The sequence below is a fragment of the Chlorocebus sabaeus genome, chromosome 12 (assembly GCF_047675955.1).
Source record: "Chlorocebus sabaeus isolate Y175 chromosome 12, mChlSab1.0.hap1, whole genome shotgun sequence".
NCBI lineage: Eukaryota > Metazoa > Chordata > Mammalia > Primates > Cercopithecidae > Chlorocebus > Chlorocebus sabaeus.
Window position 1 is genome coordinate 100,630,165 of NC_132915.1, and position 26,278 is coordinate 100,656,442.

General features: G+C 42.3%; 1 protein-coding gene across 8 annotated transcripts in view; it reads left to right on the forward strand.

Annotated features, from left to right (window-relative positions):
• GAPVD1 (GTPase activating protein and VPS9 domains 1) overlaps positions 1–26,278 on the forward strand; it is a 108,533-nt gene that overhangs the window by 10,724 nt on the left and 71,531 nt on the right. For 6 of the 8 annotated variants that reach the window (XM_037994101.2, XM_073021922.1, XM_037994098.2 and 3 more), the window contains one exon: positions 18,842–18,958. The exons of 1 other annotated variant lie outside the window; for it this stretch is intronic. The gene's annotated coding sequence lies outside the window, so the exon portion shown is untranslated. Of the gene's footprint in view, positions 1–4,190; positions 4,287–18,841; positions 18,959–26,278 lie in introns of all 8 variants that reach the window. One more of the 8 variants, XM_073021921.1, reaches the window with a different exon arrangement.

Sequence of the window (26,278 nt, forward strand, 5' to 3'; positions counted from 1 at the left end):
CACACACCTGTAGTCCCAGCTACTTGGGAGGCTGAGGCAGGAGAATTGCTTGAACCTGGGAGGCAGAGTTTGCAGTGAGCCGAGATTGTGCCCCTGCACTCCAGCCCGGGTGACAGAGCGAGAGTCCGTCTCAAAAAAACAAAAACAAAAAAATCTTTCTTTATGCTTACCTATATTTTCTAATTTTTCTGCATATGTTTCAATATGTATTATGATTTTGTAAAAGCATTTCAGAAAGGTGGTTATTTTTTGTTTCAAAGCTGAAACCCAGTTTAAAACTCGGTGATACAGTGGTCAGAGGAAGTGGTGAATATCTTGATACTTCAGTTTCTGATATTTAATATATATATAAATGAATGGTTGAGGCCGGGCACAGTGGCTCGCGCCTGTAATCCCAGCACTTTGGGAGGCCAAGGTGCGTGGATCACCTGAAGTCGGGAGTTTGAGACCAGCCTGACCAACATGGAGAAACCCTTTCTCTAGTAAAAGTACAAAATTAGCCAGGCGTAGTGGCACATGCCTGTAATCCTAGCTACTCAGGAGGCTGAGGCAGGAGAATCGCTTGAACCTGGGAGGCGGAGGTTGCCATGAGCTGAGATCGCGCCATTGCGCTCCATTGCACTCCAGCCTGGGCAACGAGTGTGAAACTCCATCTCAAAAAAAAAAAAAAAAAAAGAATGGTTGAGTGAAGGACTTCATAGACTTCACATGGGTTTCTATAATTTTTTTTGAGTTTGAAGATGAAGCAGATACCTGATAGGTGCTTGTGTCTGAAAGAAAAGTATAAAAGTATAAATTTAGTTCTAATACTCTGTGTGTGTGTGTGTGGCCAAAATTATGTTTTTATATACCTTTTTTTGTAAGCCATTTAAAAAATACAGGCTTTAAACATACTCTAGTAAGTGTATAAACAGATACTGTGTCTGCTTGTTAATCTAAGATGTCTGTCCGAAAAGGTGCTTGCTTGGTCTTGCTCCCTTATAATGCCAGTACACCCACGCTGGAGACTAGTAGAAGGCATGTTGTCAAACGTGTTTAGTTCTTTTTTTTTTCCTTACCAATTTATGTGTTATTTATTTTCTGTGAATCTTTGGAAAGATTAAACCCACATGGTTCTTCTATCGGAAAAAAGACAAAAAAATTAGTCAAGGCATATTAGCCTTTTTCCTTTCTCCTAGGATCAGAGTGTAGTATTATCCTGCCAGACAATCTTAATTTTGACGAAATACTTATATTTTTCGGACTTAGATTAACTTATTTTTTTATTTTTTATTTTTTGAGATGGACTCTTGCTCTGTTGCCCAGGCTGGAGTGCAGTAACGCGATCTCGACTCACTGCAACCTCTGCCTCCCAGGTTCAAGCGATTCTCCTGCCTCAGCCTCCTGAGTAGCTGAGACTACAGGCACCCACCACCACACCTGGCTAATTTTTGTATTTTTAGTAGAGACGTTATTTCACCATGTTAGCCAGGCTAGTCTTGAACTCCCGACCTCAAGTGATCCACCTGCCTCAGTGCTGGAATTACGGGCATGAGCCACCACACCTGGCCCTCCTTTCACTTTCTAATGCGGAATTCTAATCTATCCCTTTGTTTTACTTGTGTTATTTATATTTACTTACTTCCATTATCTTGACTACTTTACAAAAATGCATTAGGTCCAGAAGTTATTAACACTTAAGGCTGAATTGCCAAATGTTTAAAAATACAGATTTCTGTACCAGAAAAACTTTGCAAAAACTACATTAATTCTTTTTTGAGATGGTGTTTCACTCTATCTCTAGGCTGAAGTGCAGTGGCGTGATCTTGGTTCACTTCAATCTCTGCTGCCCGGGTTCAAGCGATTCTCCTGCCTCAACCACCCGAGTAGCTGGGATTACAGGTGCCTGCCACCATACCTGGCTAATTTCTGTATTTTTAGTAGAGAAGGGGTTTCACCATCTTGGCCAGGCTGCTCTTGAACACCTGACCTCGTGGCCCACCTGCCTCAGCCTCCCAAAGTGCTGGGATTACAAGCGTGAGCCACTGTGCCCGGTCAAAAATATATTAATTCTTTTTTTTTTTTTTTTTTTCTTTTTTTTGAGAGTCTCGCTCTGTCGCCCAGGCTGGAGTGCAGTGGCCAGATCTCAGCTCACTGCAAGCTCCGCCTCCCGGGTTTACGCCATTCTCCTGCCTCAGCCTCCCCAGTAGCCGGGACTACAGGTGCCCGCCACCGCGCCCGGCTAGTTTTTTGTATTTTTTAGTAGGGACGGCGTTTCACCATGTTAGCCAGGATGGTCTCGATCTCCTGACCTCGTGATCCGCCCGTCTCGGCCTCCCAAAGTGCAGGGATTACAGGCTTGAGTATTAATTCTTTATGCAGAAATTATTTCATCTTTACTAACTCCTTTGGAACCCAAGGAATCTAACTTTGACTCCTCTAAAACAAAGTCGTTTTAATATCTAACTATTCCAGGTTGTGATAGGCCAACTTGGATTCTGACAAAGTAACTTATTATTAAGGCCTCTCTATGAATAAGTTTCTGTTCCTTAATTTGAAAATATTACCATGATAATGGTAATGGTAATAGCTGACTTTTATTGGATTTGTTCTCTTTTTCTTAGGCATTATGCACATTATTTGAAATTATGAATTCCATAATTGTATAGAGACATCTTAATGATTGATTTCTTTTTGAAAAGCTATTTTAACAAACTGGATAATGGTGACTGGGAGGTTTCTTTTGGGTAGAACCACAGTAATGATAGTAATGCTGTTTGAAGTTTGATAATGAATATATGTAATTTTTATGAAACATCATTCTGGTAAATGTGATGAAATGTACATGACAGCCCTCTGTTTACATGCTTTCTTTAATTTTGAGGGTGGACTCTTGAATCTTGAAACAGGCTTTACCAGTATTACAGCTCAGCAAAAATGCAGCTGAGGCTCAAAGTTCTCTTTCTGCTCCTTCATTTGGTTGTTTTGTATACCCACTGTATTTATGGAAACAGCTAAGTTCATCCAGGGGACCAAAGCTTCCTCAAAGCCTGGGGGTTGTGAAAACTTCCTCTCATAAGTTTACAGTGTTCTAAGGATTTTAGATTGTTTTAGTTACTTGGTTTATCTTGATCTCCAGATTTATATTTATCTTACTGAGTTGTCATTAGAGATTGTTAAATTAGATTTGGTGGTATTTAATTTCACACTCATACAATTAATGGAGGTGTATCTAATTGTGAAAGTTCCAGATAGGCACTTATTTCTATTGGTTGGATACTTCTATGTTATTTATTTCCTCTGGGAAATAATGGGGTATACTTTTAATGCCATTGCAGCTCTGCTTGTTAGTGTGTAGCTTGTTATTGTTGAACTATGTCTTCTTTTGAAGTTAAGTACTATGCCCTTTTTGTGGCATTTGAAAATTTTCTCATTTTTTACAGAATTTGTCTTGAGTGTTTCAGTAATTGCACTAGTAGATCTTCAGCAGGGAAGAGCTTGGTGTCAAATTTTTATTGTTTTTCTTTTCTTTCTTTTTTTTTAAAATTCTTCAGCTAAGACTGCGGAAGACGTGATTTATTGTATGGGTGTTATACTTGGCTACAAGTAAACACAGAAATAGTCCAGAATGTCACAGGTCCAGGGCAGAGGACCAACATGGGCAGTTTTGGTTATGAGCAAGGTGGGTTTCAGGTGATCGGTGATCAGAGGGTGATGAAGTTCTAGATCCATTGAGATAAGCTCTAGACAGTAGCATGCAGTCCCACAACTTGTACCAGCATCCCCAGCGTCTGGTATTCCATGTTTCTGCTCCTGTGGCCTCCATGGTGCAACAAGCTAGCGGTTTACTTGGACCTCTGCCTCATCTTTCTTTTGTGCATTTGCTTCTTCCTCCACTTGACTGTCATGGCGCAGAGGTTTCCAAGAAAATGGCACTAAGGCTGAGAGCTCCTTTTTTTTTTTTAATTACTAAAGTAATAAATACTTATTTTTATTTATTATTATTATTATTGTTATTATTTTGAGACAGAGTAGCGCTCCATCACTTGAGCTCAGGAGCCTACACTTACCCAGGCTGGAGTGCAGTGGCGCAGTCTTGGCTCACTGCAACCTCTACCTCCCGAGTTCAAGCGATTCTCCTGCCTCAGCCTCCCAAGTAGCTGTGATTATAGGCGCACGCCACCATGTCCGGCTAATTTTTGTATTTTCAGTAGAGACGGGGTTTCACCGTGTTGGCGAGCCTGGTCTTGAACTCCTGACCTAAAGTGATATGCCTGCCTCAGCCTCCCAAAGTTTTGGAATTACAGGTATGAGCCACCATCCCTGACCTGTTCTTTGTTTTTTAAAAAAACCTAAAAACAATGGGAAAAAAATGAAGGGTTTTCTTTCTCACATATACATGCACTTACTATTTGATTTGAATTATTTTCCCCCAAATTATAGTTAACATTATGTATAATTGTTAAGTGCTTTATACATTTTTTTTTTTTTTTTTTTTTTTTGAGATGGAGTTTTGCTCTCGTTGCCCAGGCTGGAGCGCAATGGTGCAATCTTGGCTCACCGCAACCTCTGCCTCCTGGGTTCAAGTGATTCTCCTGCCTCAGCCTCCTGAGTAGCTGAGATTACAGGCAGGCACCACCATGCCTGGCTAATTTTGTGTTTTTAGTAGAGACAGGTTTCTCTATGTTGGTCAGGCTGGTCTTGAACTCCCAACCTAAGGTAATCCACCCACCTTGGCCTCCCAAAGTGCTGGGATTATAGGTGTGAGCCACTGCACCTGGCTGCTTTATTCATTTTAATTCATTTAACTTTCAAAACCCTGTGAACATACCCTATAAAGTAGGTTCTGGTATATGTATTTGCAGATGAAGAAACTGAGTCATAGAGAAGTAAAGTAACTAGACAAAGATTGCACAGCCAGGGAGTGGCAAACCTGAGACTTGAGCCCAGGTACTCTTGCTCCTGGGTTTAACTCCTAGACTGCCTCTGGGATCTTACCATGCATATTGTTCTGCAGTTTGCTCTTTTCACTTAATGATGTCTGATGGACATCTTTCTTTGTTGTTGTTGTTTTAATCTTTTTCAATTTTTAAATTAAGAAATTCTTTTTGAGACATCTTGTCACCAAGGCTAGAATGCAATGGTGTGATCTCAGCTCACTGCAGCCTTTGCCTCCTGGCTTCAAGTGATTCTTCTGCCTCAGCCTCCCAAGTACCTTGGATTACAGGCGCCTGCCACCATGCCAGGCTATTTTTTTTTTTTTTTTTTTTTTTTTGGAGCTGGAGTCTGGGTCTGTTGCCCAGGCTGGAGTCCAGTGGCAGAATCTCAGCTCACTGCAACCTCCGCCTCCTGGATTCAGGTGATTCTTCTACTTCAGCCTCCTGAGTAGCTGGGACTACAGGTGCATGCCACTATGCCCAACTCATTTTTGTATTTTTAGTAGAGACAGGGTTTCACCATATTGGCCAGGCTGGTCTCGAACCCCCGACCTCGTGATCCGCCCGTCTTGGCCTCCCAAAGTGCTGGGATTATAGGCGTGAGTCACCACTCGCAGCCTAATTTTTGTATTTTTAGTAGAGACAGGGTTTCACTATGTTGGCCAGGCTGGTCTTGAACTCCTGACCTCAGGTGATCTGCCTGCCTCGGCCTCCCAAAGTGCTGGAATTACAGGTGTGAGCCATCAAGGCCAGCCTAAATTGTTTATTTTTTTGACGGACATCTTTCTACATGGTTTGAGCGTGCCATTACTTATTTAACTTAATGCCTTTCAAACTTAATCTTGTTGCCAGTCATGGTGAGTCATGCTTGTAGTCCCAGCACTTTGGGAGACCTAGGTGGGTGGATTGCTTGAGCCCAGGAGTTTGAGGCCAGCTTGGCCAACATGGCAAAACCCTGTTTCTACAAAAAATACAAAAGTTAGTTGGGCACGGTGGCGCATGCCTGTAGTCCCAGCTGCTCGGAGGGATGCTGAGCAGGTAGGAGGATCACCTGAGCCCAAGGAGGTTGAGGTTGCAGTAAGCTGTGATCTAGCCACTGCACTTTAGCCTGGGGGACAGAGTGAGACCCTGTCTCGAAAGAAAAAATAAAAAGACAAACTTAATCTTGTTTAACGTTGCCAATTTCATTAGTAATGATTTCAAGTTACATAAAAAGTCAAGGTTTTTGAATTGGAATAGTGATGAAACATTAGTATTTCCTAAATAATGCATATTAGCTATTCACATGTATTGATATTGTCTCAGTTGAGTTATATAATAAAATCTGAGCTTAACCCACAAACCATTTATTATGAATGAATTTAATTATATTTGTAGTTATTCTGTCTTCTTTAGCTCTGGAAAGTTAGTATATTGAGGGTAAAATCAATAATCTGTTTGAATTTCATTTGTTTACTTTTGAATCTTCCGGAATTCTGGTGTCATCACAAGAAGTCTGTTGTAGTGTTGATTTGAACTGTGAGCACTATCTGGCATTATATTACCTGTATTTTCAAAGTAATTTGCCTTTCAATTCCTTGTACTTGTGCCAGGCAGGGTTAGTTGGTGTAAGTCTATTCTTTTTTCTACAGTGTTTCACTCTTGCTTCAAATATACCAACTATTTTGTAGGCCATGGTTCAAAACAAAACAAACAAAAAACCAAATATACCGACTAAAGATAGTAAAGTATCACTTGTTTCAAATTTTTTCTCATTAATATTTACTGCCCAATTTCAAAGAAATATCTTTCCAGTCATTAGTAAAAATGTCACAGTTGTAATCCCAGCACTTTGGGAGGCCAAGGCAGGCGATCATTTGAGCTCAGGAGTTTGAGACCAGCCTGAGCAACATAGCGAAACCCCATCTCTACAAAAAATACAAAAATTAGCTGGGCATGATGATGTATGCCTGTAGTCCCAGCTACTCAGGATGCTGAGGTAGGAGAATTGCTCGAGCCCAGGAGGCGGAGGTTGCAGTGAGCCGAGAACGCACCGTTGCACTCCAACCTGGAGAACAGAGTGAGACCCTGTCTCAAAACACACAAACTTCAGATATGCTCATTGAAATGTGAGAAGATATTTTCAACTAAATATAGTTGCAGGCTTTTTTGTTTTGTTTTGAGACAGGGCCTCGCTCTTGCCTGGGATGAAGAGTGGTGGAGCCATTACAGCTCACAGCAGCCTCAAACTCCCGGGCTCAAGCAGTGTTCTCATGTCAGCCTCCTGAGTACCTAGGACTACAGGCGCATGCCACCACATCTTGCTAATTTTCTGAATTTTTTTTCATAAATACGGAGTCTCCCTATGTTGCTCAGGCTCGTCTTTTGAATTCCTGGCCTCAGGCGATCCTCCCGCCTTGGCCTCCCAAAGTGCTGTGATTACAGGTGTGAGCTACCAGCCTTAATTACAGTTTTCTAATAATGTTTTCTAATAATTATGGAACTACGTAGCAGCTTGACTGATTCCTAATTGGAGCATTGCTCTTTATCAGCCGGTCATTTTTAAAAGTAATTATAAATTCAAACATTCATTCAGCACCTGCTAAATGCCAGTCACTATGTTAAGTAGTGGGAATACTGGGATGACAATGTCTCTACTTCAGGGAACTTGGAGTTTTGTTGCAAAAACAGCATTTTGTTGCAAAAAATATAAAATGCTGTGGGAGAGATGAACCCAAATGAGGAAATATCTGAGTCAAGGGACTGTACTTGGTTTGAGCTGTACCCTGATACCTAAGTGTGATTTAACTGGCCAATGAAAGGAGTAGACAGAGGGCTCTAAACAGAGAATGTATAGCAGTGTAGTTTGTGAAAACTAGAATAAATTGTCACTGGAAAGTCATGTATCCCTAATATATTGTGTATCCTTCATTATCCCTAAGGTAATGTGCCCCCTGTTAAGCTCAGACCTTGCCTGTCTTGTTCATCAGTGCTTAGCACATAGGTTGTATTTAATAATTAACATTTGTTGAATGAATGAGTGAAGGAAGTGTGTTAAATGAAGCATACTGTGCTTGTCTGTTCTTTTGTTTTGAGACAGGGTCTTGCTTTGTCTCCCAGGCTGGAGTGCAGCTCACTGCAGCTTTGACCTCCCAGGCTCAAGCAATCCTCCTACCTCAGCTTCCCAAGTATCTGGGACTCCATGTGCATGCCACACCCGGCTAATTTTTAAATTTCTTTATAGAGACAGAGTCTCGCTATGTTGCCCAGGCTGGTCTTGAACTATAGTGCTCAAGTGATCCTCCTGCCTCAGCCTCCCGAAGTGTTGGGATTATAAACGTGAGCCATAGTACCTGAACTTGTCAATTTTTTGGAACGAGAATGAACTCATTATTTTAGCATATTATTAATGCCTGACAATTTTTAGATCATGTATTTCACAAAACATAAAAAGAGCAAGAAACTGCTCTTGCACTGAAGGGGGTAAGTCCTATAAGGAGAAGTAAATGTAAACAAATCGTCGTGATTCAACATGATATTTGTAAAAAATATTTGCAAGAGACACTCATCTATTGTATGGATTGGTTAAGTCCCTGAAAAGTGGTGGATAATTAAAATGCTCACATTAGGCCAGGTGTGGTGGCTTATGGCTGTAATCCCAGCACCTTGGGAGGCCTAGTCGGTCAGATCACCTGAGGCCAGGAGTTTGAAACCAGCCTGGCCAACATGGTGAAACCCTGTCTCTACGAAAAATACAAAAATTAGCTGGACGTGGTGGCAGGTGCCAGTGATCCCAGGTAGTTGGGAGGCTGAGGCAGGAGAATCCCTTGAACCTGGGAGGCAGGGGTTGCAGTGAGCCAAGATCATGCCACTGCAGTCCAACCTGGGCAAAACAGCGAGACTCCATCTCAAAATCAATCAATCAATAAATAAAGTGTTCACATTAGGCCAGGCAAGGTGGCTCATGCCTGTAATCCCAGCACTTTGGGAGGCCGAGGCAGGCAGATTGCTTGAGCTCAGAAGTTCGAGACGAGTCTGGGCAACATGGTGAAACCTCATCTCTACACAAAATACAAAAATTAGCTGGGTGTGGTGGTGCATGTTTGTAGTCCCAGCTGCTTGGGAGGCTAAAGTGGCAAGATTGCTTGAACTTGGGACATCAAGGCTGCAGTGAGCCATTATCATGCCACTGTACTCCAGCCTGGGTGACAGAGCAAGATGCTGTCTGGGAAAAAAAACAACAAAAAAAAGCTTACATTGATAAAATGCAAGAGATAACATTATATCAGGTTATTTAAAAAGTGGCAGTCATGGCTGGGCGCAGTGGCTCATGCCTGTAATCCTAGCACTTTGGGAGGCCAAGGCAGGTGGATCACCTGAGGTCAGGAGTTCGAGACCAGCCTGGCCAATATGGTGAAAGCCCATCTCTACTAAAAATACAAAAACTAGCCAAGTGTGGTGGTGTGCACCTGTAATCCCAGCTAGCTGAGAAGCTACAGCAGGGGAATCACTGGAACCTGGGAGGCAGAGGCTGCAGTGAGCCAAGATCACACCACTGTACTCCAGTCTGGGCGACAGAGCAAGACTCATCTAAAAAAAAAAAAAAGACAGTCATGTCCTCTTTTGCCCTATTACATTAATGTGACTATTACATGAATACTATGAGGAAGGTCAGGTGCAGTGGCTCACGCCTGTAATCCCAGCACCTTGGGAGGCTGAGGTGGGTGGATCACTTGAGGTCAGGAGTTCGAGACCAGCCTGGCCAAATGGTGAAACCCTGTCTCTACAAAAATACAAACAACTTAGCTGGGTGTGGTGGCACTAGCCTGTAATCCCAGCTACTATGGAGGCTGAGACAGGAAAATCACTTGAACCCAGGAGGTGGAGGTTGCAGTAAGCTGAGATCATGCCATTGTACTCCAGCCTAGGTGATAGAGTGAGACTTCATCTCAAAAAAAAAAAAAAAAAAATTAATTAAAAAAAAATTGTGAGGAAAAGTATATGCACAATAAAAAAACAGTTCTGCCAAAGTGTAGGCGTCAGTATATGAAAATCTTTCACATACGTATTCCTCAGGTAACATCACGATTTTTCCCAAATGTGCTTACTATTTGAACTATTATTTATTCAATGACTTTTTTTTTGAGACAGTCTTGCTGCGACGTTCAGGCTGGAGTACAATGGCGAGATCTTGGCTCACTGCAACCTATGCTTCCCAGGTTCAAGCGATTCTTCTGCCTCAGCCTCAAGTAGTTGGGTTTACAGGCATGTGCCACCACGCCTGGCTCATTTTTGTATTTTTAGTAGAGACGGGGTTTTGCCATGGTGTCAGGCTGGTCTTGAACTCCCAACCTCAGGTGATCCACTCACCTTGGCCTCACAAAGTGCTGGGATTACAGGCATGAGCCACTGCACTGGCCAAAACATAGTTATTACAACTATTTCAGGAATGTTATATAGAATAAATGAGAAGAGCCGGGCACGGTGGCTCACACCTGTAATCCCAGCACTTTGGGAGGCCGAGGCGGGCGGATCACCTGAGGTCGGGAGTTCAAGAGCAGCCTGACCAACATGGAGAAACCCCATCTCTATTAAAAATACAAAATCAGTTGGGCGTGGTGGTGCATGCCCATAATCCCAGCTACTTGGGAGGCTAAGGCAGGAGAATCACTTGAACCCAGGAGGTGGAGATTGTGGTGAGCCGAGATCGCGCCATTGCACTCCAGCTTGGGCAACAAGAGCAAAAGTCCATCTCAAAAAAAAAAAAAGAAAAGAATAAGAAGAATAAACGAGACCAGCCATGAAAAGCCCGTAGTTGGTGCCTAGCACCTGGCAAGCCTGAAATGTGTGGTAGTTATTGTTTTTGTTACCTGAGCACCCTTATTCTTTACTGCTGATCAATTAAAACTCTTCAAGCTCAACTGTTACTACTTCTAATAGCCTAAAAAAAGATTTGCTATTAGGTGGAAGTCAATATAGAAAGTAGCTTTTCTTAAACCATTCTGGCTAGAAAATATATTTCCTGGCCGGGCGCGGTGGCTCAAGCCTGTAATCCCAGCACTTTGGGAGGCCGAGACGGGCGGATCACGAGGTCAGGAGATCGAGACCATCCTGGCTAACACGGTGAAACCCCGTCTCTACTAAAAAATACAAAAAACTAGCCGGGCGAGGTGGCGGGCGCCTGTAGTCCCAGCTACTCGGGAGGCTGAGGCAGGAGAATGGCGTGAACCCGGGAGGCGGAGCTTGCAGTGAGCTGAGATCCGGCCACTGCACTCCAGCCTGGGTGACAGAGCAAGACTCCGTCTCAAAAAAAAAAAAAAAAAAAAAAAGAAAGAAAGAAAATATATTTCCTTTGCTTTAGTTGATCAGAAGTTAGTGCAAAATGTAATATAGCTATGGAAATTTTGTTTCATGAAGTTTCTGTATTTCATTTGTGATCACAGTGAACTGAAAGAAAAAATACTTTTAGTGTGATAAACACCATAATGTGTTAACAGATGTTAATGGGTTCTGGAACATCATATGGGAGCTGTTCCCTTTTCTAAGCAGTGGTGGTTAGAGATTGTGATAATTACAGTGTTCAAATGCTGCTCTCAAGTTTGTATAATTTTTCTTACTGAAAAAAGTTGCTAAATCAGATACTTGAATTTAGAAGTATATTATTTGTTTAATTTAAAAGGTAGACTTAAATTTTTATTATTTTTGTGGAGACACAGTCTTGCTATATTGTTCAGGCTGGTTATGAACTGGCCTCAAGCAGTCCTCCTGCCTCAGCCTCCCAAAGTGCTGGGATCACAGGTGGGAGCCACTGTGCCCAGCCACTGTGCCCAACCTAGAGTTTATTTTTTAGAACAGTTTTAGCTTTATAGTAAAACAGAGATGGTGGTACAGAGACAGCATCATGATCACGTCTTCCTGTTATTAGCATCTTATGTTAACATGGTACATTTGTTTCAATTATGACAATTTGTTGCAATATCGTGAACTAATATTGATACATTATTATTAAATAAGGTTCATACTTTATTCCAATTTCCTCAGTTTTTACCTAGTGTGCTTTTCCTATTCAGGAACCATTCAGCATACTATGTTACATTTAGATGTTATTGTGTAATTTTTAATTAGATCGTCTTGAATTAGAGACATTCATGTATGTGTGTGGATGAAGCACACACTATTACTCATAATGCTCTTAGATTAAAGATAATTGGCTTTTTTTTTTGGATGGAGTCTCACTCTGTCACCCAGTCTGGAGTACAGTGGTGAGATCTCGGCTTACTGCAACCTCTGTCTCCTCCCTGGTTCAAGCGATTCTCCTGCCCCAGCCTCCCAAGTAGCTGGGATTACAGGCACCTGCCACCACACCTGGCTAACTTTTTTTAAATTTTAATTTTAGTGGCTCACGCCTATAATCCCAACAGTTTGGAAGGCCGAGGTGGGCGGATCACAAGGTCAAGAGATTGAGACCATCCTGGCCAACATGGTGAAACTCTGTCTCTACTAAAAATACAAAAATTAGCTGGGCATGGTGGCCCACGCCTGTAATCCTACTCAGGAGGCTGAGGCAGGAGAATCACTTGAACCTGGGGGGCGGAGCTTGCAGTGAGCCAAGATTGCGCCACTGCACTACAGCCTGTGGGACAGAGCGAGACTCCATCTCAAAAATAAAATAAAGTAAATAAAATAAAATAAAATAAAATAAAAAGTTTTGATTTTATTTTTAATTTTTAGTAAAAACGGGGTTTCACCGTGTTGGTCAGGCTGGTCTTGAACTGATCTCACGCAATCCGCCAGCTTTGATGTCCCAAAGTGCTGGGATTACATGCATGAGCCACTACTGCCGGCCTGATAGTTGGCTTTTAATTTCACTTTAGTAAGTCTTTTACACATGTAGGTTTCATAATGTTAGCAGGTAGTCTGTTTTACCTCTTTAGTTATGACTTTGATATTTCCCACTTACTTTGATGAAAAGGTCATTTTGGTCAGTTTTGTTATGTACTGGATATGGCGTCTGTCTCATTGCCCCTAGGAAATGATAAAAAGTTACCCTATGTTTTAATTGATAAGAATAATGATATCTTACACTGTGCAACAGTTTACACTTTACATTTATCGTACGGTAAACCATCTGAGATAGATAAGGGCATCATCCCAGTTTTGAAGATGAGGAAATAAACTTTGGTGAAATGCCTAGCCACAAGTCACGTTGCCAATAGGTGTCAGAATTCAGTCTTAAATTCATCAGATCTTCTGACTCCAGTTTTAGTATTTTTTCGCCTATGCTAATTAAAATAGTCTCTGTAGAAAATAAGAAAGTAGGAAAAGGTCTTTTTTTTACAGACTTTTTAACATCTCTGAAATTATGCGGTTAATAAAGAGGTGATTCATTTGTTTACTTGAATTCTACCTGTTACTTAGAGTTTATTATTTTTATTTTTTAATTATTTTTTATTATTTATTTATTTTTGAGACAGAGTTTTGCTCTGTTGCCCAGGCTGGAGTGCAATGGCATGATCTCGGCTCAGCGCAGTCTCCACCTCCTAAGTTTAAGTAATTCTCCTGCCTCAGCCTTCCGAGTAGCTAGGATTACAGCATGCATCACCACACCTAGCTAATTGTGTATTTTTAGTAGAGACTGGGTTTCATCATGTTAGTCAGGCTGGTCTCGAACTTCTGACCTCAGATGATCCACCAACCTCGGCCTCCCAAAGTACTGGGATTACAGGCGTGAACCACTGCGCCCAGCTTATTATTTTTATTTTTTAGACAGGGTTGTGCTGTGTTGCCCAGGCTGAAGTGCAGTGGCACAGTCTTGGCTCACTGCAGCCTTGACCTCTGTGGCTCAAGTGATCCTCCACCTTCAGCCTCTGGAATAGCTGACACCATAGGCGTACATCCCCACACCTGGCTATTTATTATTGTTACTTGTAGAGATGGGGTCTCCCTGTATTGCCCGGGCTGGTCCCAAACTCCTGGGCTAAAGTGGTTCTTTCACCTTGGCCTCCCAAAGTGTTGGGATTATAAGTGTGAGACACCACACCTGGCCTTACTTTGAGTTTTGAACTGCTAGATACATATCATTAATTTGGGATACCATTAATTAGAAATTCTCAATAGTGAAAACTTGAAAACTTGATGGTGATTCTTATCCCATAAAAAGTTGGAAATATTTTTTTCCTACCTTAGAGACCTTCTGTTTAGTCGAGGAGTTCATTTAGATATAGTTGTTAACATTTGTAATATATGTATTCTCCCTGAAACTTTTTTTTCTTTTTTTGATATGGAATCTCGCTCTGTCACCCAGGCTGGAGGGCAGTGGCATGATCTCGGCTCACTGCAGCCTCTGCCTCCTGAGTTCAAGTGATTCTCCTGCCTCAGGCTTCCCAAGTAGCCAGAGCTACAGGTGCGCTCCACCATGCCTGGCTAAGTTTTTGTATTTTTAGTAGAGATGGAGTTTCACCATGTTGGCCAGGGTGGTCTCGAACTCCTGACCTCATGATCTGTCCCTCTCAGCTTCCCAAAGTGCTGGGATTACAGGTGTGAGCCACCACGCCTGGCAACTTTTTTTTTTTTTTTTTTTTTTTTAAAGAGACAGGGTCTCATTATGTTGCTCAGGCTGTTCTTGAACTCCTGGCCTCAAGTGATCCTCCCTCCTCGGCCTCCCAAAGCACTGACTGACAGGCTTGAGACACCACACCTCTGGCCTCCTTGGAACTTTTAATGTGTAGTCATGGGTCCTTAATGAGAGGGATACATTCTGAGAAATGTGTCATTAGGCAGTGCCATTGTGCAAATGTTATAGAGTGTGTTTACACAAACTTAGGTGGCATAGCTCTCTGCTCTCCTAAGCTATATGGCATAGCCTGTTTGCTTCTGGGCTAAAAACCTGTATAGCGTGTTACTGTACTGAATACTCTAGGCAGGTGTAACATAATGGTAAGTGTTTGTATATCTAAACATAGAAAAATGGTACAGTAAGAATATGGTATAAAAGCACCATTCACCATTATAATCTCATGGGCCCATTGGAGTTTCACCATGGTTGACTGAAATGTCTTTATGTGGCGCATGACTGTATTTTGTAATTCATAAATTTCACCTTGTCAGGCAGTGCTTGCTCTCTGTGCTTTGTGTTAAAGTGGGTATGCTTGCTTATCAGGGGTTGGCAGACTTTTTCTGTGAAGGGCTAGATAGTAAATATTTTGGGCTTGTGGGCCACGTGGACTGTGGAGGACTCTGGCAACTATTCAGCTCTGCCGTTGTGGCATGAAAGCAGCCATAGATAATATATAAACAAATGAGTATGGCTTTGTTCCAATACAACTTTTATTTATACAAACAGGCAGCAGGCTAAATTTGGCCTGAAAGTCATATTCTGCTGGCCACACTTGTATACCATTATAGAAGGATATAGAAATCTAGTGTGCTTCACTCTTGCCACTAAAATCTCCTTACTGTGCTCTCAGTGATAAGTGTTAATAACATGAGTTGAAAAACTTGAACTTCTCAAAATCTGACTAATATGCATAGGCATAATCTATTTCTTTTCTTTTGAGGTGGAGTCTCTCTCTATCACCCAAGCTGGAGTGCAGTGGTCCGATCTCGGGTTCAGGTGATTCTCCTGCCCTCCGGGTTCAAGTGATTCTCTTGCCTCAGCCTCCCGAATAGCTGGGATTACAGGCGCCTGCCACCACACCTGGCTGATTTTTCTATTTTTGGTTAGAGATGGGGTTTTGCCGTGTTGGCCAGGCTGGTCTCAAACTCCTGATCTCAGGTGATCCACCTGCCTCGGCCTCCCAAAGTGCTGGGATTACAGGTGTGAGCCACTGCACCTGGCCCATCTATTTCATTTTTATAGAAAATGTGGTAATGCTGTTGAACTTATTTTATTTTATTTATTTTTTGAGACAGGGTCTCATTCTGTTGGTTGGGCTGGAGTGCAGTGGCTCAATCTTGGCTTACTGCAGCCTTGACCTCCCTGCTCAAGTGATCCTCCTACCTCAGCCTCCTGAGTAGCTGGGACTACAGGCATGCGCGCTCACATTCAGATATGTTTCGTGCTCTCTATAGAGACAGGGTTTCGCCATGTTTCCCAGGCTGGTCTCAAAATCCTGGGCTCAAGCGATCGACCTGCTTTGGCCTCCCAAAGTGCTGGGTCCATAGATGTGAGCCACTTCACCTGGCCATATATATATTAATATATGTGTTTTGAGACAGGACTTTGCTCTGTTGCCCAGGCTGGAGTGCAGTGGTGCGATTATAGCTCACTGCAGCCTCTGCCTCCTGGGCTCAAGCAGTCCTTCTATCTCAGCCTCCTGAGTAGCTGAGATTACAGGTGTGCACCACCATGCCCAGCTAATTTTTTTTATTGTTGTTCTTTTCTTTGTTTTTTTTTTTTTTTTTTTTTTTTTGGATAGAGGTGGAGTTTTGCCATGTTGCCTAGGCGAATCTTGGGCTTATGCGATCTACCTGCCTTGGCCTCCCAAAGTGCTGGAATTATAGGCATGAGCCACCACTCCTGGCCAGCTCTTGAACTGATAGATTTTCAAAGTCTAGTTGCTTTTTTTATTACAAAATGAAACTCTCTAACTTAGAAACTGCTCGTGAGTTTCAGGAAAAAATTTTTGTTATTTTAGGTGTGCCTAATGTTAATTTAAAAATTCTTTGATTTTACTTATGTTCTTATTCATAGAGCAACTTGTGACAATGCAAATATTAGCAAAGATAAAAAAATACTGAGAGCTGCTTATGTTTGGCCATGGTTTGGGGGCTGGGGATACATAGGCCTAAGAGATGACCTATGCCTTTGAGGACACGAAAAGACAGGATATAGACATTAAAGATGAAAGTACAAAAAAAGATTTCAAATATGGTATCAAAAGTTTCGCCAGGCTTGGTGGCTCACACCTGTAATCCCAGCACTTTGGGAGGCTGAGGCGGGCGGATCACCTGAGGTCATGAGTTTGAGACCAGCCTGGCCAAGATGGCAAAACTGCATCTCTACTAAAGATATAAAAATTAGCTGGGCATGGTGGGGGGTGCCTGTAATCCCAGCTACTCAGGAGGCTGAGGCAGGACAATCGCTTGAACCCAGGAGGCAGATGTTGCAGTGAGCTGAGATCGTGCCATTGCACTTCAGTCTGGGCAATAAGACTGAAACTCCATTTCAAAAATAAATAAATAAATAAATCAGTGTGTCAGGAGTTCAGAGTTGAGATTTATTGCCATGTGCATACTGTATGGTTAGAAAGGAAGGTTTTATTGAGTCTGGTCTTGGAAATTGGAACATCTCCATAAGAGGGGGCCAGATACAAGTTTAGAAACATGACGATGAACTGAAAGTAAAAATGGGCAGGGCGCAGTGTCTCATGCCTGTAATCCTAGCATTTTGGGAGGCAAAGGCAGGTGGATCACTTGAGCTCAGGACTTTGAGACCAGCTTCTGCAACATGGCTAAACCTTGTCTCTACAAAAAATGTAAAAATTAGCTGGGCATGGTGGTGCATGCCTGTAGAGGGAGGGTTGCTTGAGCTGGGGAGGCACAGAGCCACAATGGTGCCATTGCACTCCAGCCAGCCTGGCAACAGAGCAAGACCTTGTCTCAAAAACAAAAAATAAAAGAAAAATGGGAAGGCCAGTTTGGCAGGAGTAGGAGAGTTTATGTAGGGAAATAGTATAAATTAGGATTGGAGGAGTGGATTGAAGCAAGATTGTACTTTGAATATTAAACCAAGGAGTTTGGAAATTATGTCTGAGGGGTAAAGCATAGCTGAAAATCGTGAGCACCTTTGGACCTTTATTTCTACTTTATCTTATTTTATTTATTTATTTATTTTATTTTATTTTATTTTATTATTGTTTTTTGAGATGGAGTCTTGCTCTGTCACCCAGACTGGAGTGCATTGGTGTGATCACGGCTCACTGCTACCTCTGCCTCCCAGGTTCAAACAATTCTCCTGCCTCAGCCTCTTGAGTAGCTGGGATTACAGGCATGTGCCACCATGTCCAGCTAATTTTTGTATTTTTAGTAGAGATGGGCTTTCATGGTGTTGACGAGGCTGGTCTCAAACTCCTGACCTCATGTGATCTGCCTGTCTTGGCCTCTCAAAATGCTGGAATTACAGGCATGAGCCACTGCACCCGGCTAAATTTTTTTTTAACTTTTCCTATGGTGCTGAGAGAAATGGCTTTTAATAGACTTTTCAATTCTGAAATTCTGTCATGTTTTGCAGGTAGAGGAAATAAAGAATTTAAGCTCAGTGAAGAGATAAGGGCTGGAGATACTATGTTTTGTGTGGTATTTGGGTGTAAACTCAAATGAAGTAGATGCCACCAGAAGCCAAATAAAGTTCTGTAAAAACCAATAGGTAACAGGAACTTTAAGGAGTAAATTTTTAGCAGAACTAGAAATTAAAGTAGATGTTACTGACAAAATGTTTAGATTAGTTGATTGAGAGCAAGTGCTTCTTTTGAGTCAGACATAACTGTTTGAATCTTGACTTAGCTACTTACTAGATGTGTCAACACTTTTCTCAACTGTCAAATGAGGATAATGAGAGTACACCTATCATAGGGTTCTAAGAGTTCAATTAGGAAAAAGAATAGCAGAGTATTTGGCATAACTCGTAAATAAATACTGGTTTGATACTAACATTATTATTGTTAGTTTGATGGTCATATTGTTATTGTTACTTTTCAGGAAACAAACTGATTTATTTCCTAATGTCTGTACTTTTCTGTTGTCTTTAGTATTGTAAAAATTTTCCTACTTTTAGTTATTCACATATAAATTTTATTTAAGCTATTCCTGGTGACCCTTAACTCTGCTGATATTATAGTGGTGGCTTAGAAAAGCAGAAAAAATTGGTATACTTTTAAAATTATCAAACCCTTTTCCTCAATCATTGTTTTGTGTGTGTGTGTGTGTGTGTGTTTTTTTTGAGACAGCATCTGGCTCCGTCACCCAGACTCGAGTGCAGTGACGTGATCTCAGCTCACTGTGACCTCCACCTCCCGGGTTCAAGCGATCCTCCCATCTGAGCCTCCCAAGTAGCTGGGATTCAGGTATGCGCCACCATACCCGGCTAGTTTTTGTATTTTTAGTAGAGATGGGGTTTCACCATGTTGGCCAGACTGATCTTGAACTCCTGAGCTCAAGTGATCTGCCCACATCAGCCTCTCAAAGTGCTGGGATTGCAGGTATGAGCCACCATGCCCAGCCTCATGTGTTAATTTTTTAAAGTAAAGTTATATTTGAAGATTTTAATTTCTAAATTGCATGAATTGGCTCATATGTTGCTGTGTCATTGAAAACATGTTATGTTCCCTTTCTGTCTTGAACAATATTTCAGTTGCAATTAGGTCGTGAGCTCCTTGAGATTAGGCGATTTGGCTAGGCTCCAGCGAAACTCTGTCATATATTTGTTCAATTACATTTAATTAAGCAGCAAGAAAGGCACAATTTGAGAATTTCTAAAGTATTTTACCCCATTTTTAAATTATGAAATATTTCTAACATACAAAAACCATTGAAAGATAGCACAGTAATCCTTATATACCCACCACCTCAGTTCAACAGTTTACATTTTGCTATATTTGAAAAAATTCTCTTAATGTTTTTGCTGAATCATGTACAAGTTGCAGACATCCTAACTCTCTTTCTTTCTCTCTCTCTCTTTCTCTCTCTCTCTCTCTTTCTTTCTCTTTCTTTCTTTCTTTCTTTCTTTCTTTCTTTCTTTCAGGGTCTTGCTTTGTCTTTTTTTTTTTTTTTTTTTTAGAGAAGGTCTTGCTTTGTCACCCAGGCTGGAGTGCAGTGACACGATCTTGGCTTACTACAATCTCTGCCTCCCAAGTTCAAGCGATTCTCCTGCCTCAGCCTCCCAAGTAGCTGGGATTAAAAGTGCACGTCACCATGGCTGGCTAATGTTTGTATTTTTAGTAGAGACGGAGTCTCACCATGCTGGCCAGGCAGGTCTTGAACTCCTGAAGTGATCTGCCCTCTTCGGCCTCCCAAAGTGCGAGGATTGCAGGCCTGAGCCACTATGCCTGGCCCTAACATTTTATTTCTAAATATATACATGAGTATGCATCTCTTAAAAGCAATGTATTCTCCTATGTAATCACAATACCAATATCACACCTGATAATAATTAACAATACTTTTCTAATATCTGGTATCCAGTCCATATTTAAATGTCTCCAGTTATCCCTAAAGTGGCTTTTCTTTCTTTTTCCCCCTAATCAAGAGCCAGTCAAGACTCCTGCATTGCATTTGGTTATGTTGTTTTAGTTGCTTTTAATCTAGAACAGTTTCTCTTAACCTTTTTCTCCCATTATAGCAATATAACTACAAGACAAGCAGGAAATCTTGTAGGCAAATACGTATTAGAATTCATTTGATTATTTAAAAAAAATTATCAATGATTTTGTAGAAGAATGTGGAAATTTTATTTTATTTTATTTTATTTATTTATTTTTTGAGACAGACTCTCATTCTGCTGCTTAGGCTAGAGTGCAGTGACTCAATCTCAGCTCACTGAAACCTCCGCCTCCCAGATTCAAGCAATTATCTACCTCAGCCTCCCGAGTAGCTGGGATTACAGTCATGTGCCACCATGCACGGCTAATTTTTGTATTTTTAGTAGAGACAGGGTTTTGGCATGTTGGTCAGACTAGTCTCAAACTCCTGATCTTGTGAGCCACCCACCTCGGCCTCCCAAAGTGCTGGGATTAAAGGCGTGAGTCACCTTACCCGGCCCTAAGAATGTGTAAATTTTAACAATTATTTGTTGATTTTCTACATTTATGTTATCTTTGTAGCCGTGAGGGTTGTTACAAAAATATATGTAAACATCTATGCAAAAACTCTAAAGCAGGGATTCTCAATAACTTTTTTTTGTTTTTTGTTGCCCGGGCTGGAGTGCAGTGGCATGATCTTGGCTCCCAGGCTTAAGCGATCCTCCCACCTCGGCCTCCCAAGTAGCTGCGACTACAGGCGTGTGCCACCGCACTTGGCTAATTTTTGTATTTTTAGTAGAGACAGAGTTTCACCATGTTTGCCAGGCTGGTCTCAATCTCCTGACCTCAGGTGATCCACCCGCCTCAGCCTCCCAAAACACTGGGATTATAGCCTGTTTTTGAGATGTAACAAATTTCCTCAATGTGTTATAACAACACAAGTGAATTTAAATTTGTTTGGAGTGTTTTACTTTGTATGGAATTTTTAGTACCCTGAGAGTTAAAAAAAAAAAAAAAAGTTTACCCAGGCATATAATCGCAGCACATTGGGAGGCTGAGGCAGGAGGATTGCTTGAGCTTAGGAGTTCAAGACCAGCTTGGGTAACTTAGTGAGACCCTGTCTCTGCAAATATTTAAAAATTAGCTAGGTGTGGTTTCACACGCCTGTAGTCCCAGGTACTCAGAAGACTGATGTTGGAGGATCACTTGAGCCCAGGAGGTCAAGGCTGGAGTGAGCCACAATTGTGCCAGTGTACTCCAGCCTGGGCAACAGAGTGAGATCCTGTCTTTAAAAAAAAAAGTCCCGAGAATCACTGCTACAATTACAGAGAAACTTATTTAAACATTAATTTTGGTGTGGTAAGCCTGCTTATATTTAAATTTAAATAGGAGAAGTACTTGCTTTTTTGTTGTCGTTTTTTGAGACGGAGTCTTACTCTGTTTGCCCAGGCTGGAATGCAGTGGCATCATCATGGCTCACTGCAACCTCTGCCTCCTGGATTCTAGTGTGCAACCTCCGCCTCCTGGGTTTTGGTGATTCTCCTGCCTCAGCCTCCTGAGTGGCTGGGATTACAGGCACCTGCCAACATTCCTGGCTAATGTTTTTGTATTTTTAATAGAGATGGAGTTTTACCATGTTGGCCAGGCTGATCTTGAACTCCTGACCTCAGGTGATCCACCCACCTTGGCCTCCCAAAGTGCTAGGATTACAAATGTGAGCCACTGCTCCGGGCCAGAAATCAGTACCTTTTACTTTTTCTTTTTTTTTTTTTTGAGACAGAGTCTTGCTCTGTCACCCATGCTGGACTGCAATAGCGTGATCTCAGTTCACTGCAACCTCTGCCTCCCGGGTTCAAGCCATTCTCCTGCCTCAGCCTCCCAGATAGCTGGGATTACAGGTGCACACCACCACACCTGGCTAATTTTTGTATTTTTAGTGGTGACGGGGTTTCACCATGTTGGCCAGGCTGGTCTCGAGCTCCTGACCTCGTGATCCGCCCGCCTCAGCCTCCTGAAGTGCTGGGATTACAGGCACAGAAATGGGTGCTGTTAAAGTGCTTACTCTGTGCACATTATGAGGAACTCAACGTTGAATCAGACACGATTTGTACTCTAGAGCAGTGCTATTCAGTAGAACTTTCATCGTTCTATGATGGTGGAAATGTCGTATGTCTGCATTGTCCAGTGTAGTAGCTGCTAGCTACATGTGGGTCCCCAGTACTAGGAATGGCATCTAGTATGACTAAGAAACAGAATTTTAAATTACATTGTTTTTATTAAGATATAATTTGCATACCATACATTTTGAATGTTAATTTAAAATTTAACTTTAATTTAAACAACCATATGTGGCCAAAATATTGTACAGCACAGTCCCTAGAGTCTTTAAATCTATTGTGGGAGGGTGATGGGATGTGAACATGTGAAATGCAAGTTAGTAAAATATTTAAATAACAGGGCAATAGCATAAGTGTGCTGCAGGACATGTACAGTTGCCAGATGAACAGCACAGATCAGGTACAGTGGCTCACTACTGTAATCCCAGCACTTTGGGAGACTGAGGTGGGAAGATCTCTTGAGCCCAAGGGTACAAGACCAGACTGGTATCACCTCTACTTACAATACAAACAATTAGCTGGCAGCATGCCTGTAGTCCCAGTTACCCAGGAGACTGAGGTGGGAGGAGCACCTGAACCCAGGAAGTCAAGGCTGCAGTGAGCCATGATTGTGCACTGCACTCCAGCCTGGGCAATGGGAGTGAGACCCTGTCTCATGCCAGAACAGAAACAAAACAGTGCAGAAATGCAGGAGCATGTGAGACACCAGCAATCAAGGAAAGATTAGTGTTTGGGATATCAAGTAAGATATTTTTATGAAGTCAAAGGTTCATACAGTGTAGCAATGGAAGGTGGCCTGGGAAGATAGTTTGGGACCAGATTTTAGAAGGATGTACATGTTATAAACCTAAGTAATCAGCTGTTTTCCCGAAGGTAGTGGGAAGCCACTGAAGATATCTTAGGCAGAACAATAATATAATTTTGATGGCAATTTAGATGTATTAATGTGGTTGTGTGTTAAGAAATAATTGAGACAGATTGGCCTCAGGGATGGAATGGAAGTTCAGATGAGAGAGACTCTGTGAAGAATGCTGGCTGTCAACAGGCAGCAGTTGGTCAGAAGATTTAAAAACAAAAAAAGAGGGCCGGGCGCTGTGGCTCACGCCTATAATCCCAGCACTTTGGGAGGCTGAGGCAGGCGGATCACGAGGTCTAGAAATTGAGACCATCCTGGTCAACATGGTGAAACCCTGTCTCTACTAAAAATACAAAAATTAGCTGGGCGTGGTGGCGCACCCCTGTAGTCCCAGGTACTCGGGAGGCTGAGGCAGGAGAATCGCTTGAACCCAGGAGGCGGAGATTACAGTGAGCTGAGATTGTGCCACTGCACTCCAGCCTGGGCGACAGAGCAAAACTCCATCTCCAAAAAATGAAAAAATAAAAAAAAAGAATACCACTGGAAATACAGCAAGCTGCTCCTTCCCTATTGGAAGAATGGTATTGAGTCATTAACAGAGGTAAAAAAGTTTCTAAGGAAAACAGTGGTTTTAACATAGTTGAATTTAAAGTTGTGGAAGATTATCTAAGGCATTTCTGAGTGACAACTGTAAAGAAAGGAGTGCCTCTAGGTAGATCAATATGGATTTATGAGTTTTTCATGTAGACATCAGGGTAATAGCAATAGTGTACTGACTCTATCACCTCTCACCTGTATGAGCTTGAGCAAATCCCTAGGCCTCAGTTTTCTTAGCTGCAAAATACCTATCTTGGAGGGATATTATGAAGACTAAATGTGCAAAGTTCTTAGACCCATTCCAGGCACAGTTTTCAGTTTATAAACTGTTTTCTCATATGATAGTTGTGATGAATAACCCCTCCGTATGGAGGTGTCAGCACCTTGTATTTCCTGCCTTTTAACTTCTCTGGAATTTGCCATGTTCTTTCTATTTCCCACTGTCATTTCTTGCCTATCACCAATTTCTTTATCTCTCTTTGTCTATTCCATCCCCACCTCCTCATACTTTTCCTTGGTACCAGAGACTTTATGTAGTGAAATATAAATTTAATTGTGTTAATCGCGTTTAAGCCTCTTCTCCATTGCATGCAGTGCAAAGTTCGTTTTTTTTTTTTTTTGAGACAGGGTTTCACTCTGTCACCCAGGCTTCTATAATGCAATGGCATAATCGTGGCTCACGGTAGCCTCAATCTCCAGATGTCAGGTGATGCTCCCACCTCAGCCTCTTGTGTAGCTGGGAGTACAGGCACCCGCCACTGCACCCGGCTAAGTTTTGTATTTATTGTAGAGATAGAGTTTTGCCATGATGCCCAGGCTGGTCTCGAACTCCTGGGCTCAGGTGACCTGCCTGCGTTGGCATCCCAAAGTGCCAGAATTATAGGTATGAGCCTCTGTGTCTGGCCCAAGTTTCTTAACTCTGAGTTTTCTATGCCTTCTGTCTCTGTAGCCTTATCTCTTAGTATACACTTTCTACTTTCTCCCTCCATCCCCACTCTTTTTTTTTTTTTTTTTTTTTTTTTTTTTGAGACAGAGCCTTGCTCTGTCGCCCGGGCTGGAGTGCAGTGGCGCGATCTCGGCTCACTGCAAGCTCCGCCTCCCGGGTTCACGCCATTCTCCTGCCTCAGCCTCCCGAGTAGCTGGGACTACAGGTGCCCGCCACCTCGCCCGGCTAGTTTTTTTGTATTTTTTAGTAGAGACAGGGTTTCGCCGTGTTAGCCAGGATGGTCTCGATCTCCTGACCTCGTGATCCACCCGTCTCGGCCTCCCGAAGTGCTGGGATTACAGGCTTGAGCCACCGCGCCCGGCCATCCCCACTCTTAACTGCACAAACATACACGGCCCCAAACTGTAATAAGCCATGTGTAGGTCCCTAAATAGACTTCATGTCATATTTATGTATAGGCATGTGTATGTGTGTGTGTGTATATATATATATGCCTTTGTTTGGTTGGCTGTTTCTATTCCAGAATATTCTACCCCCACCTGTCTGGCAAATAGTTTTTTTTTCCTTTTTTAGACAGAGTCTTGCTCTGTTGCTTAGGCTGGAGTGCAGTGGCGCAATCTCAGCTCACTGCAACCCCCACCTCCTGGGTTCAAGCAATTCTCTGCCTCAGCCTCCTGAGTAGCTGGGATTACAAGTGCCCACCACCATGCCTGGCTGATTTTTTTGTATTTTTAGTAGAGATGGGGTTTCACCATCTTGGCCAGGCTGGTCTTGAACTCCTGACCTCACGAGGAGTCATGAGGCCGCCTCGTACCTCCCAAAATGCTGGGATTACAGGTGTGAGCCTCTGCGCCTGGCCAGTTTTTTGTTTTTTCGTTTTTGCATATACTTGTCTTTTAAGACTAAGTTGAGGAATCTATTTCTTCAGTCATTCCTTTTATTTTTGTCTTTACTCTATGTTGTGTAGACTTGTAGTGTAATGCTCATTATGCTTTGGGGCAGCCATTTGCTTGCATGCCTGCCTCATTCTACTAGTTTAGAAAGTTGTTGAGGGCACAGTACTAGGTTTTCTCCTTTTTTTGTATTTCCGGTACCTAATATGTTGCTTGTGTCAGACACAGAATACATTCAGGTTTTTGTCAGTTTTATTTTTTTTTGAGATGGAGTTTCGCTCTGGTTGCCCACGCTGGAGTGCAATGGTGCCTCCCGGGTTCAAGCGATTCTCTTACCTTAGCCTCCTGAGTAACTGGGATTACAGGCATGCACCGCCACCCCCAGCTAATTTTTGTATTTTTAGTAGAGATGAGGTTTCTCCAGGTTGGTCATGCTGGTCTCGAACTCCCGACCTCAGGTGATCCACCCGCCTCAGCCTCCCAGAGTGCTGGGATTGCAGGTGTGAGCCACCATGCCCAGCTGCATTTAGTAGTTAGCCCGGCCGCGTATAGTAGTTGTTTTTTTTTTTTTTTGAGACACAGTGTCACTCTGTCACCAGGCTAGAGTTGCAGTGGCACAATGATCTCGGCTCACTGCAGCCTCCACCTCAGGACTGCTTTCATTAACTATGATACTTCTCATAATTAAAACCATTAGAGCAATGATTCTTTTCTTAGCCTGTGGACTTAGAGCCCCCT